The sequence below is a fragment of the Canis lupus genome, chromosome 38 (genome assembly GCF_048164855.1).
Source record: "Canis lupus baileyi chromosome 38, mCanLup2.hap1, whole genome shotgun sequence".
Lineage (NCBI taxonomy): Eukaryota > Metazoa > Chordata > Mammalia > Carnivora > Canidae > Canis > Canis lupus.
The window spans coordinates 2,966,799-2,984,748 of NC_132875.1; the positions used below are offsets into that span (position 1 = coordinate 2,966,799).

At 41.1% G+C, this 17,950-nt stretch overlaps 2 pseudogenes; both read left to right on the plus strand.

The window, feature by feature from the left end:
* The window catches only part of LOC140626908 (glyceraldehyde-3-phosphate dehydrogenase-like), a 41,869-nt pseudogene extending 31,664 nt beyond the window's left edge, over positions 1–10,205 (plus strand).
* A 5,333-nt stretch (positions 10,206–15,538) lies between these two features.
* LOC140626804 (small ribosomal subunit protein eS27-like pseudogene) lies at positions 15,539–15,904 on the plus strand (annotated as a pseudogene).
* Positions 15,905–17,950: the final 2,046 nt, after the last annotated feature.

The following is a 17,950-nucleotide window of genomic DNA, read 5'->3' on the forward strand; positions in this document are numbered from 1 at the left end:
AAAATAGTTTGCCAAATCTCTTTGGTAACTTAAAACCTTAAAGTTTTGCTAAGTTAAGTCAAATAATAGAAATGTATCAAATATCTGGATCATTTCCACATAAGATAAAAAGTGAAACATTAATTATTGAGCATAGGTTTATCTACTTTTGGCTCCTTATTACAAGGAAAATAAAGAGAAATTTGGGTCTGTTAATGAACATATTTTGTGCTTTATTGAAAGACTGTACTATAGAGAAGTGCATGTTTCTAGAAATTATGACGTGTACTCATATATTTGCCAACCTAAGAATGCTGATATAACAGTTCACAATTGCTGGCCACTTAGTTTTCACTAGAAATTAAAGTTTCCAAGGATTAATTTTGACTAATATATGTGGCTGAAACTGCTAGAAATAATAAGGAAACAACTTTGTATACAAGTAAAGTAGGACATGTTTTAGGTAAGAAAAATATGAGATATGGAGACATGTTGGTTAAAGGAAAAGAAAGAAAATTTATACTAAAACAAAACTGGTTATGGGAAAGAGAAAAGAACAAAATCTGAATGTAAAAAAAAAGAAGTAAAAGATTTGTGGAAAATAAATCTTTAAAAGTGAATGTTATGTATGTACAAGACTGGCTAAGATTGGAATGAATCTAATTAAGTAAATGGGAGCAGCTCGGGGGGGGGCTCAGCGGTTTAGCACCTGCCTTCAGCCCAGGGCCTGGTCCCAGGGTGTGAGTCCCACATCGGGCTCCCTGCAGAGAGCCTGCTTCTCCCTCTGCCTGTGTCTCTGCCTCTCTCTCTCTCTCTCTGAATAAATAAATAAAATCTTTAAAAAAATAAAAAATTTAAAAAATTAAGTAAATGGGTTTTAATATCAAAACTAAGCTGGTGCAAAATAAAATTTGGTTTTCCTTTATCTATATTTTACCTATATTTTAAAGATTTATTTATGTGAGAAAGAGAGCATGAGCAAGCAGGGGGAGGGGCAAAGGGAGAGGGAGACCCAGACACCCCTAAGATTTTATTTTTTAAGTCATTTTTATACCCAATGTGGGGCTCTAACTTATGATCCACAGCCCTGAGATCAAGAGTCCCATACTCAATTGACTTAACCAGCCAGGAACTCCAAATTTTGGTCTATCTGTTAAGAGGACAAAATTTTCTTGGGCTATTATTCTACTCTTTTTTTTTTTTAAGATTTTATTTATTTATTCATGAGAGGCAGAGACATAGGGAGAGGGAGAAGCAGGCTCCATGCAGGGACCTCGACGTGGGACTTGATCCTGGGTCTCCAAGGCTGAAGGTGACGCTAAACAGCTGAGCCACCTGGGCTACCTTTATTCAACTCTTCATAACAGATTATGAAGGGTTTTTCTTTTCTTTTTTTTATGAAAGGTTTTTCTTTGCCTTTGAAAACAAAAATATGCCTAGAAAACAAAACTTTTGTATTTATCAAAATAATGTTTGGTGCTTCATGTTGTCTTAATCAGGTCTTTGATTATTTAAGAAAACTGAATCTAAAAAAAAAGAAAAGAAAAGAAAACTGAATCTTCTCAAAATTATAAGAGATATATTTTCCCTTTTTACAGCCACTGAACGTTCCATGTTTGCCTACAAAATCTTTAATTGTCTCCATGGTTAGTTAAATGGGTAACTAAATTTCATTAGTTATTATGTAGTGACCTATTATCTTATTTGACTGTTTTTAAACCTTCTTGATATATTTCTTTCCAAAGTTTATTCATTTATTTTTAAGTAATCTCCACATCCAGCATGGGGCTCGAACTCATGACCCTGAGAACAAGCAACACACTCTTCCAGCTGAGGCAGCCAGGCACCCCACCATTTTTTATATTTTTGACAAACTTCCAAAAAATCAAATCCTAAATGAAGTTTCTTTTTCTTTTCTTTTTTTTTTTTCTTTTTCTTTTTTTAACCTCAAAGTAACTGGGATTTTTCAGAGTGTCCTTGAAAAAAAAATCAAAAGGCTTGTTCTTTTTCCTTATACAAGAGAGATATTGAACAAATTAGGCTTATTTGATGTTACATTACATGGGAAATATTGTCAAATAAGTGATGTGTAACCTTCTTAGATTCTGCTGTATGGGTAATAGCATTAATATAAATGTCCTAGAAATTGTATAAAATCCCTAAAATTATGATATGTACATATAATATGTATATTATCAATCATAATTCTAGTTATTACCTTAAAATATTGTATGTCACAGAAATAACTACATTTCCTTAACAACCACATTGTAATAAACTCTAATCACACCTTTAATCATGCCATTTTTATCTTTTATCATTTAGAGACATTTATATTTTACTCAGATGCCTTTACAAAAGAATTTCTGCAAAAATGCTTCATCTTAAAGAAGACTCATGAAAAGGACTCTAGAAAACAGCTTTCTGATACCTTTAAGATCATGAAATTAACTGGGTAAACACTTTCCAGAACTACTGGAAAAAACTAGATTCAAGCAGAACAAGAATTAATTACATGGGACTGAGTAAACTGAGGAGTCATAATAAACTTATGACTTTTTGTTTCAAGTATTGATGGTTCTTTAATCTTTTGATTTTCAGATACAAGGAAGCTTTCCCTCTTAAGCTAACTATCACTCATAGCAATTTGGCAAATTCTACCTTTGTAAGCACAGTGGAAATATTGATCTTTTTCTCCCTGAGGGCCCCTCCAGAATATGAAAACTTAGTGAGTATTCTTATTTTTATGGCAATATACTTATTTGCATATAAGAATCCATTCTCCTTGCAACAGGACACGTTGGAAACATTCTTATATTACCAAGGCTTTGAGTGGAAGGTCATTTTCAAAAGACAGGTGCATAGGCTCAGATATGTTCAGACACCTTTAAAGGAAGGAAGATTGACTTTGACTTTTATTTCCTTTATTGGAAATATTGGCCTGAGAGCTTGCTTACAGGATTTCCCGCAGCTGACCAGAGGAGTAAAGAATGCAACTTCCCGGTGCAGGAATCTCAGGGTATTTCAGGGACCTCAGGAAGAGAGGAATGAATTCAAATCTATAGTATTGCAGGTGAAGTCTGATGGCAAGTATTTGGCTTGGCTTCTGAGCCTCAAGATTAAAAGTTCCTTATGAGAAGTTGTAGCAAAACCCTATATGATTAGCTGCCATTCTTGTTGCCCTTATGCAAATAATCAGGCCAAGTTTATTGAAACTAGACTTACTTTGCAAACAAATTCATTACTTTGGTTATCTTTGCTAGAAATTAAGGCGATTATAGAGAGCAAAAGTTGTTTCAGTAGCACATATTTGTGACTATTAAATTCTAATACTGTTCATTGTAAACTGGACTAGATCCTGATTCTTCTAGTTTCCTCTAATGCCTGGCTACAACTCTGCAAACTAATGTTTTCTTTTTTTAAATTTTAAAAATTATTTAATTAATTAATTAATTAATTTATTTATTTATTTCAGAGAGAGAGCACAAGCAGGGGGAGCAGCAGACAGAGGCAGAGGGAGAAGGCTCCCTGCGGAGCATGGAGGCCGATGAGGGATCAATCCCAGGACCTTGGGATCACCACCTGAGCTGAAGGCACACGCCTAATACTGAGCCACCCAGGCCCCCTGTGCAAACTAATATTTTTAATTTTTGCCTCACCTGTCTGTCTGACTTGAAATCATTGGGAAGTAAAGCTGTTCTTTTCCTGAAGCCCTACAAAAAAATGTGAATGACGTGACATAAACTTTAGAGAAATCACAACAGCTCATGTGTGGATAATCTTCATGCCACAACGCCACTGCCTGCCTTCAGTCCATGTAGAGATGCTTCGAGATGGACACCTAAAAACTGTCTTGGGGGACGCGTGGGTGGCTCAGGGGTTGAGCATCTGCCTTTGGATCTAAGGACTGATCTTTGGACTAAGAGCCTGTTTCAGTGAGATAAAATAATCTATCAATTTAGCTTCTGGACTGATCTGGGAAACAAAGGCAGAGAAAAAGTAGTAAATTTCCTTACTACCCTCAGCCTACTGACACGTTCTTGAAGCAGGCAGAGTGACCTTCATCCAAGAACTCAGCTACCTGGATGTTAATACTTTTTGAAGCACAAAAGGCAATCTTAGCCCGACTCCCAGGTTCCTGTAAGTCTACTTTAACAGATAAAAATTCCTTTGGCAACTTTCTTTATCTCTGCCTGCCCAAGATACGTGTTGGCAATCACCCGAAGCAGTTGGCCCACCCATATACATCTGAAGGGTCTCATGACTCAGGCTGTATTAGATGGTCATAAATGACCTTTTCCCGACAACAGCTAGCTCCCTCAAGGGCCTGGAAACCTTGCTTCCAAAATTCCTCAGAGACTTATGCTCTCCCAACTTGAAAGTATATAATGGGTCACTCCGCACAACCCTGGTGCAGCCCTTTCTGCCCACAGGTCCTGTCCCTGTGCTTTAATAAAGCCACCTTTTTGCACCAAATATGTCTCAAGAATTCTTTCTTGGCTGTTGGTTTTGAACCCTAACATCTATCCTACATCATGGGCTATGAAATTTTGGAGGAAGTCGCAAAGGTAGGACTGTGGGGAGCAAAATTAACAACCCAAAATGCGTCTTTTTGGCATGTAGATTATTTTAGGCTAATTACTTTTAAGAGAAGGCTCAAGGGGCCCCCAGGTGGCTCAGTCGGTTAAGTGTCTGACTTTGGCTCAGGTCCCGATCTCAGGGTCCTGAAATCAAGCCCCAGGTCAGGGGGCATCTGGCTCTGGGTTCAGGGCCTCTCTGTCTGCTCCTACCCCACCCCTCATGTGCGTTTGTGTGCGTTTGTGTGTAGGCATGCACTCTCTCTCTCAAATAAATAAATACATAAATAAATAAATCTTAAAAAGAAAAGAAACAGAAGGCTTACACTATTGCCTGAAGGAATTTAGACAGGGGATCTCCTCCAGGAATGGAGCTGTCACCAGAGCTGTCTACAGCATAATATGAACTAGATGGTAGACAGGGAGGATCTAGCAAAGTCTGTTTGTTAAAATTCTTCTCTATGTTCCACTGTTTCTGCACAGCCCAGCAAACATTGGTTTACCCAACATTTACTCATTTTCATTTTCACCTTTCTGTGAATTGGGTTCCTCCCCTTTGAAGTCCCAGGCCCCTACTGTCTTCTGCTTATAGCTCTGGATGGCTGATATGCCTCAATTCCCTGGCTGCTTGGGGACTTCCTATTCTGATGCAGCCCCTGTATGAATGTAATTAAATTGATTTTCTCCTATTAATCTGTCTCATGTCAATTTAACTCTTAGATCAACCAAAAGACTATTGGAAAAAAAAAGCCTATTGCAGGGTAGAGGAAAATTTTCCTGCCCAATATGAGTCAATGCTTATTAGCATATAGGTTAATGAATAGGAAGAACAGGTTAGAACAAGAAGAACTATTTTTTAAAATTTTATTTTTATTCTTGAGAGAAAAAGAACACATGCATGCTCTGAGGGAATGGGGAGAGAGAGAGAGAAAATCCCAAGCAGGCTCCACACCCAGCACAGAGCCCCACACATGAGTAAGAGATAGGCAGTGCTAGGGAGGGAAAGATAGGTCAGGGGCCATGGAATCAGACTCACAAAAATCCCAAACATGTGGAGGTGAAAGGAAACGAGAGATAAAGAAACAAACCAGACCATCCCTATCCTAGGTGTCAGAGGTGGGATCTTGTTATAACAGCTACTTGTGACCAATAAAGAATTACCAACCCTAAAAAGAAAGTAAGCCATTGAAGGTGTTATCACTAGTCCTTATGGTGCAGGAGAGCAGGGTTCTTGTCTCACAGAGTCAAAGAATCAATCTCACAAACGACAAAGAGTGAGTAAAGTGATAGTTTATTAAACGAATATAAAGAGAGGGCTCTCAGGAGTGAGAGGGGTCCCAACAGGGTTGCCACTGGGGGCTTGTAGGGTTGATCTTTTATTGAAACCCAACCTGGGAACTAAATCCTTTTAATATTATCTATTGATATCACCATTAAGTAAGGACTAGTGATCACATCTTTGATGGCTTACTTCCTTTTCAGGGTCTGGTAATTCTTTTTTGGTCACAAGTAGCTGTTAAAACAAGACCCCACCTCTGGCACCTGGGACAGGATGGTCTGGTTTATCTCTGGTTTCCTTTCATCTCCCATTTTTGGGATTTTTGTGAGCCTGCTTCCATAGCCCCCTACCTAGCCCTGCCTAGCCTCATTTGTCCCTAACTCATTTCTCCCCCTGCAAGAGTAACCCTTTTTTTTTAAATTTATTTATTCATGATAGTCACACGGGGGGAGAGAGAGAGAGAGAGAGAGAGGCAGAGACACAGGCAGAGGGAGAAGCAGGCTCCATGTACCGGGAGCCTGATGTGGGATTCGATCCCGGGTCTCCAGGATCGCGCCCTGGGCCAAAGGCAGGTGCCAAACCGCTGCGCCACTCAGGGATCCCTGCAAGAGTAACCCTAACAGCCATTGGGGAATGGAAAGATGGCCGCTCTGGCTGCTTCAGGCTGAAAAGGGACTGCATGAGGGGACAGCAGTCAGAGTATTCTCAGGGGTCAGTCAAGAGTTTCATGGTATGGATCCAGAGAGATGTTGGAAGGCATGAGGCAACACAGGCAATGACACACACAGAGAAAAAGAACAAAATCCAAAAATTATTTCCATGAGTAAAATGGCATCTCTGAAATATTGACCCCAGTTTCCGGGCCAAGCAAACCATTAGGCCAAGAGACTGATTTTGTCCAGTTGAGCTCGAATGTCATTTGTTAAATGTGAGACTTCTTAAGAATTGTCAGTTATATTAAAACAGGATAGATGTGGAATTCTTTACAACCTAAGTGATGTTGAAGTAGCAAGTAATCAATAGTTGCCCGATTTTCTAGAAATCCTGCCCTAACTTCACTTAGTTCTTGATTTAAAACATCCAGTGCTTGGGATGTGTCCTTTAAGGTTCTGCTGAGCAAACAAAGTCTGTTTTATCTCATAAGACTTCTAGCTATAAAGGAGAGGTCTATGGCTGTTGTTTCCCCATCTGATATGAGAACCACATTATCATCGCAATTAGGTGGTAGATGAGGCAGTCATCGTCAGTAATGTGTTGCTGGGGGTGGGAAGAGTAATAATCCCAGTTTGTTTACAGTACAGAATCCTGAGAATCATTTAGGAATGACATAATAGGGGGACGCCTGTGCGACTCAGCGGTTAGGTGTCTGCCTTCGGCTCAGGGTGTGATCCTGGAGTCCCAGGATAGAGTCCCACATCGGGCTCCCTGGAGGAGTCTGCTTCTCCTTCTGCCTGTGTTTCTGCCTCTCTCTATGTGTCTCTCATGAATATATAAATAAATAAAATCTTAAAAAAAAAAGGAATGACTTAATAGGCAATATCGGCACAAAATAAGGCCCATCGTCTTAGTTGGTATAAGCCATTTAGTTGAAGATGGGAAGTGTAGGGTAAAGCTGCATTGAGTAGTATGCAATTGGCTTGGGTTATATGTTTTAGACGCATTGGGGGCCTGTACTGCAGAGAAGGTGTTTGAAGCTGAGTAGCAAGACTTGTTGAGTCATAAAATTTTGGCCTATGTGGCCCCCACTCCCACTAGGCTATCGAAAAGCCAACTTTGTGGGGAATTAGTGTTGGAAACCAGAGATAAATAAACCAGACCATCCTGTCCCAGGTGCCAGAGGTAGGGTCTTGTTTTAACAGCTACTTGTGACCAGAAAAGAATTACCAGACCCCAAAAAGGAAGTAAGCCTTTAAAGATGTGATCACTGGTCTTTACTCAATGGTGATATCAATAGATAATATTAAAAGGATTTAGTTCCCAGGTTGGGTTTCAATGTTAGGACATTGAGAGCCATATGTCATTGCAACTGGGGTCATGACACCAGGGGGTCATGATGAACCGCAATGGGGGCATTCATCAGCACATGCAAAGAGGATAAACATAAAATAAGTAATTAGGCCCCAAATTATGATTACATTTCTTACATAAGATCTTCAATTACTAATTTTGTTGAACAGATCAGTAGATACCTTTTATCCTTTTAATTGATTACAAATGTCCCCTATTAATTGAGATACCTTGTGAGAATTATCTGTAATGTTAAAACAACACATGTGAGGAAGCTCCTCACACCACAAATGGTGTAGCAATAGTAGACAGTCAATAATGGTGCGTGACTTGAGAAGTCCCTCTCTGACTTAATTCTTCGTCAAGTGTATCCAGTGCCTGGGAAGTATTATTTAGAGTCCTGCTGAGCAACCATACTGTTTTGCTTATTTCATATTGTGGGTCTAACATAAGTCCTGCAAGTTCCATAGTGAGCTTTGAGGCTCTTTTTACCACGAGGATCATTATATGCTTTACTAAAGTCTTTGTTTACAATTGTGCCTCAGTAGAGATGGCTTCTAGGATAAATATGACTGAGGGATAAAACCATCAAGAAGCCCTCGTGGTTTGAGGTCTAGCCTGAACAGTATTATAATTACAAGGTATCACTTGTAAGTAGGAGAAAACTTGTCAAGAAATAAGGGCATCCCCAAGTACATCATCCAATCCAATCATAAAGTGGGGTCATCATTATCTTCACAAGGCCATAGTTAAACCCATGTAGTGGGGTACGCTCTGGCTTTCAAGGAGCAATTTTGTCATCATAGCCATACAGAATTGGTCAAAGTGCTAGTTGTATATACAATCACTGGAGAATTCCATTTTTTGTTATTTAAATAATCATACACCCATGGGATCCTCTTATTCCCATAGAATGAAAAGCATAAAGATTATCTTGTACATCTATTTCTATTGTGCAGAAATAGAAAAGCTATTTCTCTGAAGTGTACCTCAAGTAGTCTAGCTTAGGCAAACTTCATTTAAAATGATCAGAGCTGGCTCTCTGCTCCTCCCCGTTCGACAGACAGCTGCATCTTCTAGTGCAGTGCCAGCCGCGTCCCCGAGACACGATGGTGAAGGTTGGAGTGAACGGATGTGGCTGTATTGGGCGCCTGGTCACTAGGGCTGCTTTTAACTCTGGCAAAGTGAATATTGTCGCCATCAGTGACCCCGTCATTGACCTCAACTACATGGTATACATGTTCCAGTATGATTCTACCCACAGCAAATTCCACGGCATGGTCAAGGCTGAGAATGGAAAACTTGTCATCAATGGGAAGTCCATCTCCATCTTCCAGGAGTGAGATCCCACCAACATCAAATGGGGTAATGTTGGTGCTGAGTATGTTGTGGAGTCCACTGGGGTCTTTTTTTTTTTTTTTTTTTTTTACTGGGTTCTTCACCACCATTGAGAAGGCTGGGGCTCACTGGAAGGGCGGGGCCAAGAAGGTCATCATCTCAGCTCCTTCTGCTGATGCCCCCATGTTTGTGATGGGCGTGAACCACGAGAAGGTATGACAACTCCCTCAAGATTGTCAGCAATGCCTCCTGCACCACCAACTGCTTGGCTCCTCTGGCCAAAGTCATCCATGACCACTTCGGCATCGTGGAGGGCCTCATGACCACCGTCCATGCCATCACTGCCACCCAGAAGACCGTGGATGGTCCCTCTGGGAAGTTGTGGTGGGATGGCCGAGGGGCTGCCCAGAACATCATCCCTGCTTCCACTGGCGCCGCCAAGACTGTGGGCAAGGTCATCCCTAAGCTGAACAGGAAGCTCACTGGCATGTCCTTCCATGTCCCCACCCCCAACGTGTCAGTTGTGGATCTGACCTGCCGCCCGGAGAAAGCTGCCGAATATGACGACATTAAGAAGGTGAAGCAGGCATCGGAGGGTCCCCTCAAGGGCATCCTGGGCTACACTGAGGACCAGATCGTCTCCTGTGACTTCAACAGTGACACCCACTCTTCCACTTTCAACGCTGGGACTGGCATTGCCCTCAAAGACCACTTCTCAAGCTCATTTCCTGGTATGACAATGAATTCGGCTACACCAACCAACCAGGTGGTGGACCTCATGGTCCACATGGCCTCCAAGGAGTAAGAGCCTCCTGGACCACCAGCCCCAGCAAGAACAAGAAGAAGAGAGAGGTCCTCAGCTGCTGGGGAGTCCCTGCCCCAACTTAATCCCCCAACACACTGAGAATCTCCTAATCTCATTTACATCCCAGACCCTGAGGAAGGGGAGGGGCTTGGGGAGCCCTACCTTGTCATGTACCATCAACATAGTATACTGTACCCAGCCAAATAAAATAAAATAACATAATCAGAGCTATAATTGAACATCTGCAAAAATGTGTTATTGAGACATAGTTTCTCTCTATAATAACCCTCACTTCTTAATCTGCGGTAGCCAAATCAGTACTGATCTGTATGCAAAACAAGTCCAGTTTTAACAAACTTGGCTTAATTATTTACGTAAGCTCAACAAGAACAATGATTGATCATAGAGATCTTTTAGAATCTACTTTGCTGGAACTTTTTATAAGGAATCTTTAGGTTGAACTTTTAGTAGCCTCTCCAGGCCAGAAGCCAAGCCAAGTACTTGGCATCAGACGTGCTTGTGATACCTGTAGATTTGGGCAGGTTCCTCTTCACGAGGTCCCCAAAGTGTCCTGAGGTTCCTGCACCTGCCAGGACGCAACATTCTTTACTCACCTGGTGAGGCTGCTGGGAACTCTGTAAGCAAGGTATCAGGCTAACGTCTCCAAGTGGCTTTGTGGTGCCACATTTCATAAAGTCAATCTTAGTTTCGTATAGCTGTTTGGTCATATCTGAGTGTATGCATGTCTCTCAGATATGACATTCCAGCAAAGCCTTGGTAAAATAACCAATATTTCCAATGATGTCCTGTTACAAGAACAGATTCTTATTGAGTTTATGCAAATGACTATGATAGCCAGGGAAGAAAGAATACTTATTGAGAGACCTTTTGAATTTCAGAGGGTTCAATTAGAGAGAAAAGTTAATGCTTTAATTTGTTTACAAATAAATACTTTCTCATGTTTTGGTAAATCAGATATCTTTTTTTTTTTTTAATCAGATATCTTAAAAGAAAGTTTTAACCTAGGAGAGCAAACATTAGCAAACCAGTAGTGTTTCAAGCAACTATAATCATCCTCTTGGTTTTAGTCCCATGTTACTATTCTTGTTTAATTTTTTTTTTAATATTTTATTTATTTATTCATGAAAAACACAGGCAGAGGGAGAAGCAGGCTCCATGCAGGGACTTGATCCTGGGCCGGAGGCAGCGCTAAACCGCTGAGCCACCGGGGCTGTCCTTTTGTTTAATTTGAATGCAACTTTAGTTAGTTCTGGAATTTTTACCCATTTCAGTTTTGATCTTAAAGATCTCAAAAATTTGTATTAGTCCTAAGGATACTTTATATAAACCTTCTTGAAGGTGAAACTCATCTTGCAAGAAAATAAAAACAATTATAGATGACAAAAACTTAGAAATGGACACAGTTAATAATCTGATGTGAGTTCATTATGATGCAGTTGACAAGGAAACTCAGTTGTTTCTGTGGCACATAATATTTCAACGATCAAAATATTATATTAAAACGTAGTAAAACGGGATCCCTGGGTGGCGCAGCGGTTTGGCGCCTGCCTTTGGCCCAGGGCGCGATCCTGGAGACCCGGGATCGAGTCCCACATCGGGCTCCCGGTGCATGGAGCCTGCTTCTCCCTCTGCCTATGTCTCTGCCTCTCTCTCTCTCTCACTGTGTGCCTATCATAAATAAAAAAAAAAAAAAAACAAAAAACGTAGTAAAACTTCGGGAATTGCATATCATCTCTAGAGCAATTATAGCATTTACCCAAATGTAACCTAAGGCTGTCATTTGCTTAACAGTACTGTCAGAGTAACTTAACATACCCAATAAAAGGCCTAATGAGTCAAAAAGACTCTGTTTACAATTTAAATTTTGGGAAGTTCGTTAAAACAGTAGAAAGTTTTAAAGCACATGCCTAAATAGGATGAGGGATGTTAAAGACCTGATAAAGGCAAAACACAGAAACTGGTTTTTCTGGGCAGAAAAAAAAAAGAAAACAACTGTTTACATTTTCTTATCAAGAGCAGCCAACAATTGGAGAAAACTTGTCTTTTCGAACAGAGAGAAAGCGACTTAATGTTATACCTGTGTACCTTTAAAACTCATGCATTTCAATCTTAGTCCATCCTGACCACATCCAAAATTCTTTTCCAAAGATTTACCTTCACAAACCTTCTACAACTTTCTTTTGTATGCAGATTTTGTCCCAAGCCATTTCTTTTTAAACAATCAGTCTCATGTAGGACACAATTACCTTTTTTTACCCTTAACAAAAATGCATTCCCATTCTTCTATCTTTCTTTCATATCTCCAACCTTCCTACATACAGAGTTTCCCTTATTCTACATCAGATTTAATTACATTTAGCAGAATTTTAACTCTTTGAAACCTTGGTCACCGGTAAAAACTGAGTAGTAACCATTTGTGAACACTTATACCAAAACTCTTTAGATGGCAAATTGATGGATCTATTAAGCACAAAGCATGTTTACCTACAAACTCAAATATCCTTAGTTTCTCTGCAATAAGTCAAAAGCACAAACCTATGTCCGGTAATTAATGCTTTAGCATTTTATCCTATTTGGAAAAGACCTAAATGTCCAATGAATTGAATCTCAATTACTATCCAAGCAACACTTCAACGTTGTAGGTTGCCAAAAAATTTGAATGCTATCTTAACAATTACCTATGAATACTTTGAGGCAGACAAGATAAATCATTTTAAGTTATCGTTGGCTAACAAACTGCAGAGATAACTCAAGCTTATTTGACCTTTAGCAAACAATACAATAAAAGTTTCATATTTAATGCTGATAACTTTAAAGATATGTCTATATCATAATTAAACCAACAAACTTTAAAAAATAAAAATAAATAAATAATTGAAAATACCAACAAACTTAAAGTACTTTAAATACTGAGTATGTTTCACCTGGGTCCACTTTTAAAAGTCAGTATGTTCCCCATTTATCAATTTTTACCTGAGACACCCGTGGGGAAATCTGGAGTGAGCAGTGTCTGCAGGCGACACCTAAGGTGGAGCGGGGGGAGGGGAGACAGAAGAGGCGAAGTGCAGCCAAAAGGGTGGAAAAAAAGAATTCCCAGTTCTAAAGCTCATCCACTTGGACAGATGAGCAAACACCAAGGAGTGGAATTAGGCAGTCCAGGACAGACCAGAGAAGACAGGGAACTTCCTGAAACAAAGAGAATTTTGGCAGCTGCTTGAGAATATTCCTCAAAGCGCCCCCCGCCTCGTCCTGAGGTAGACTAACCACAGTTGGCTCTAGTTATAACCGTTAACCTGGGAAATGAATGAGGGAGATTCCCCATGTCCAGGTAGAGTAGCCTGTGGCTATAGGGAGGAACAGTGAGAGTCAGCGTCCTCTTTGCTAGGGAGGCCCTGTGTTTCCTCCAACGACCTGAGTTTATTCAGAGGCCTATTTAGATAATTATCCAATATGTCAGGAGGGAGTTTACCAGCCAACAGGTTCAGGCAAACATTCTCCTGGAGGCCCTTAGGTGGGGGTCCTGACGTCAGCAGAGGATCTAACTGATAGATCCTACTGAGGCCATGCAAGTGCTACAGGAGACCAGTCCTTCCCTAAATTTTGTAATCCAAATTGTTTCCAGTGGGTTAAAAGGTACCCCAAAGGGGAGAGTCCTTGGGAACTGAAAAGACCATGCCTTGACGTGAAGGTCACACCTTATTTTACCTTGCCTTGAAGAACTTGCTGTTTTTAACGGAAAACACTAGAAAAATTTTACAAGGGGAAAATACTCAATTTTGCAGTACCCAACCCAGAAGTCCCTGCGGAGGATGGTTTTGTTTTCCATCTCGTGATCCTGGTAATCCTCGTAGGAGTCTTCTTACCTGTACCTGTCTTTTTAACCGCCAGTGGGTCAATTTTTCTTTCAATTTTTCAGAGTGCAATCCAGAGGCGTCCCTGCCAAGGATGGGTTGTTTCCCATCTCGAAATCCTGGTGGGAGTCTTTTACCCCGTACCTGTTATAGGGAGGTTGACTATGAAGGCGTCCCAACATATCAGCTCTTGTCTAAACCAAGGCGTCCCTTGGTTCGCCCTCCCAAGTGAAGAGCAGCCTAACATCTTGGGATGAGAAAGGATCAGGCTAGTGGGAATTAGCCACTCTTACCCGTCTGCCACCTAATCCTCCTGGTCTTCTCTGGATTTCCCTGAAATAAAGTCTGGCCTAATCATAGAGCTTGAAGAGGTTAACAGTTTCAATTGTGATATTCTTTTTTAGAAGCTCAAGGAAGCAAGTGAAACACCTAAGGCCTCTCAGTGGGAGGCATGTGCTGCTTAGGGATGAGGCTTCCCCGGGATGTGACCCCCAGGGCCCATCTCCATCCTTTTCCTCATCTTGAAGACCCTAAAACCCCAAGGTAACCAAAGGGCATTCAGAGCGCTGGATTGCCAGTCCTTAGGTGCACTCTCCGGAGGAACCTTAAACAAAGCAGGGAATCCTATAATTGACCTTACTGTTTGAAGCTCTCTGCAGGAGCCCTCATTGTTTGGTCAGGTAAGTTTGCTTGCATTCCTAGCCTCAGGTGGATTATTAGCCAATTGATTTTCCTGGCCTCATCCTTGGTGCTTTTCCATTCCAATACCTGAGGTCCCATTTGTTTTTTGTTTTTGTTTTTTTTAAAGATTTTGTTTATTTATTCATGACAGACAGAGAGAGACAGAGAGACAGAGACACAGGCAAAGGGAGAAGTAGGCTCCATGCAGGGACTCCATTCTGGGTTTCCAGGATCACACCCCGGGCTGAAGGCAACGCTAAACCGCTGGGCCACTGGGGCTGCCCCTGAGGTCCCATTTGCAAGCAAGGCCCTACTGAGGGATGCAGACCCCGACACTTAGCCTCATTATAATTCCATATTTTTGTTGGTGGAACAAGAAAGCCTCAACTATGTAATGACTATATAATACCTTAAAGCTCCAGCCATTAATGCAACCAGTTGAAGAATTGGCTGGGGGAGTTGTAATTCCCTCCTTTAACGCCCAAGTATTCCAAGAAGAGTTAAATGCCCAGGAAACATCAGGTGGCCTCCAACATGTCATATAAAGAGATAGCTCTAATCCTGCTTGCCAATAATTTTAGTTTTAATTCCTGGCTGTGATTAAACCTAGTTTACACCTAACAGAAAGACATATGTCTTACCAGGTGACAAAAATGAGGGCAGGATTCCCCTCCTGACCTCAATTCTCACAAAAGACATCTTTATTTTTTTTTTTAATTTTTTTGATTTATTTATGATAGTCACAGAGAGAGAGAGGCAGAGACATAGGCCGAGGGAGAAGCAGGCTCCATGCACCGGGAGCCCGACGTGGGACTCGATCCCGGGTCTCCAGGATCGTGCCCTGGGCCAAAGGCAGGCGCTAAACCGCTGCGCCACCCAGGGATCCCTACATCTTTAAATGAAAACCCTGTCCCTACATGGGCAACATTCTTCCTGAAACGAATCCCAGATTAAAAGGACATACTGGATCGGGACTGGCTACGATTGCAAAAGGATCAACATGCCTCTGGCTAGAGATTTGCTGCATCCATCCTTGGAAGAGGAAAAGAAAAAACATAAAAAGAAACGGCTAGTTCAAAGCCCAAATTTCTATTTTATGGATGAAAAATGTCCAGGTTGCTACAAGATTACCATGGTTTTCAACCATGCTCAGATGGTGGTTTTTTGTGTAGACACAACAGTGTTGTGCCAGCTGACGGGAGGAAAGGCCAGACTCACTGAAGGCTGTTCATTTAGAAGAAAGCAACACTAATGATCTGCACAACCTCTTGAATTTGTGTTACATCGCAGAAAGCGTTATTAGTTCAGTAATTCCAGTTAATCTACCAAGATAATGTAATTATGTTTAATTTTGTAAGGTTTACAACAGTGTCAGTTTTTCAATAAAGTTTTGATTATGGGCCAAAAAAATTTAAAACAAGATTTTTTTAAATAAAAGGATATACTGACCATCAGAGATTGGAAGGGCCCTACTATAGGCAAAGTCCCTGAGGCGAGAGAAAGCCATTGAAGAAAAGCCAAAAAATAGAAAGCAGAACTGGGTAGGGTTAGGCCAACATTCTCTTCTTTTGGGGAAGAGAGATTGACCAAACCTTTCTCCAGAAGCCTGTCACCTGAGTCTTGAGTCCAGCAGCCATACTATTTGAGTTTAACTGGCCCCCAGGTGGCCGGTTTTGTTGTTTGTAACAAGAAGAGGTTATCCAAGGGAGAGACTTCTCCCAGGAGAGAAAGGAGAGTCCACATTTACTCACCCTTCAGTGGGAGTAATCCTGGGTTTCAGCACCAGAATGATACAGGAGAGCTCGTCTTGTCTCACAGAGTCAAAGAATGAATCTTGTGGGCAATGGAGAGTGAGTAAAGCGATAGAAATTTATTAAGTGAGGATACAGAGAGACTCTTAGAAGTGAGAGGGGTCCGGACAGGGTTGCCACTGATGGCTTTTTGGCTGGCCTTTTATTGAGAATTGACTGGGAAGCTTGTGGCTTTGAGATTCTTATGGTGTCTTGGTTTGAGTTAGAACTGATGATAACATCTTTAATGACACTTCTTCTTTGGGGTCAGGTTATTCTCTGTTGGCCATAGGGTGTCATAAAAAGACATCCTCCCCGTCCACACCTAGGGCAGGGTGGTCTGGCTTGCTCCCTTATCTCTGGTTTACTTATACCTTGGCATTTTTGGGATCTCTGTGAGCCTGATCACGTAGCCACTCCCTTAGCCCCCCCACCCTACCTAGCCCTCATTCACTTGATGGTGATAGCAATAGATATGTTAAAATAATATAGGTTCCTTGATTGCCTTTCAATAAAAGACCAAACCTACAAGCCCCCAGTGGCAACCCTGTCAGGAACCCCCTCACTGCTGAGAACTTTCTCTGTATTCTTGCTTAATAAACTCCTATCGCTTCACTCCCTCTCCTTTGTCCACGAGGTTCATTCTTTGACTCCATGAGACAAGAACCTAGCTCTCCTGCTTTACACACAGGGCTTGATCTCATGGCCCCAAGATCATGACCTGAGTCAAAATCAAGATTTGGACACCTAACCAATTGAGCCACTCGGGCACCCCCGAACAAGAAAACTTACGGAACACTTGGTTATGGCAAAAGAATGGACAAATAAATCAATGGAACAGAATAGAGAACCCAGAAATAAACCCACATAAATATACTCAACTGACTTTTTGACAAAAAAAAGCAAAAGCCATCTAATGGAGAAAAGAGAGTCTTTTCAACATATGGTGCTGGAACAACTGGACATCCACATACAAAGAAGTGAATCTAGCCCCCAACCTTAAACCCTTCACAAAAAATTAATTCAAAATGGATCATAGACCTAAATGTAAAATGCAGAACTATAAAACTCCCAGAAGATAACAAAGGAGAAAACTCTAGATAACTGTGGATATGACAACGATTTTTTACATACAACATCAGAAGTATGATTCATTAAAGAAATAATTGATAAGCGAGGCTTTATTATAATTGGTAACTTCTGCTCTGCAGATGATGTCAAGAGAATCAGAAGACAAGTCACAGACTGGGAGAAAATATTTGCAAAAGTCATATCTGATAAAGAGCATCCTGTCTGTCCTCCTCATTTTACTGAGGTCCAGAGGAGCAAAATACCTTGCCCAAGACCATAGAGTGGTAAAGGTAGGTCTAAAATCAGGTCTCACCTTTCCCTTCCTAACTTAGGTCCTTGGAGATAAATAGTCTTTTGTTGTCTAAGCCTCTCACTTTGTCATGGGTCTTGGCCTCCTGGGAAATAGCCCTTCTGTCATATTATTTCTCTCTCCTCTTATCAAAATTCTTAGTACTCTGCAGTTCTGAGAAAGGGTGACTGGTAAACAAATGGGTACTCTGAAGTTAATGACCCACATAGTTTAGGGGATTTGCATTTCTAAAGCGTTGTTA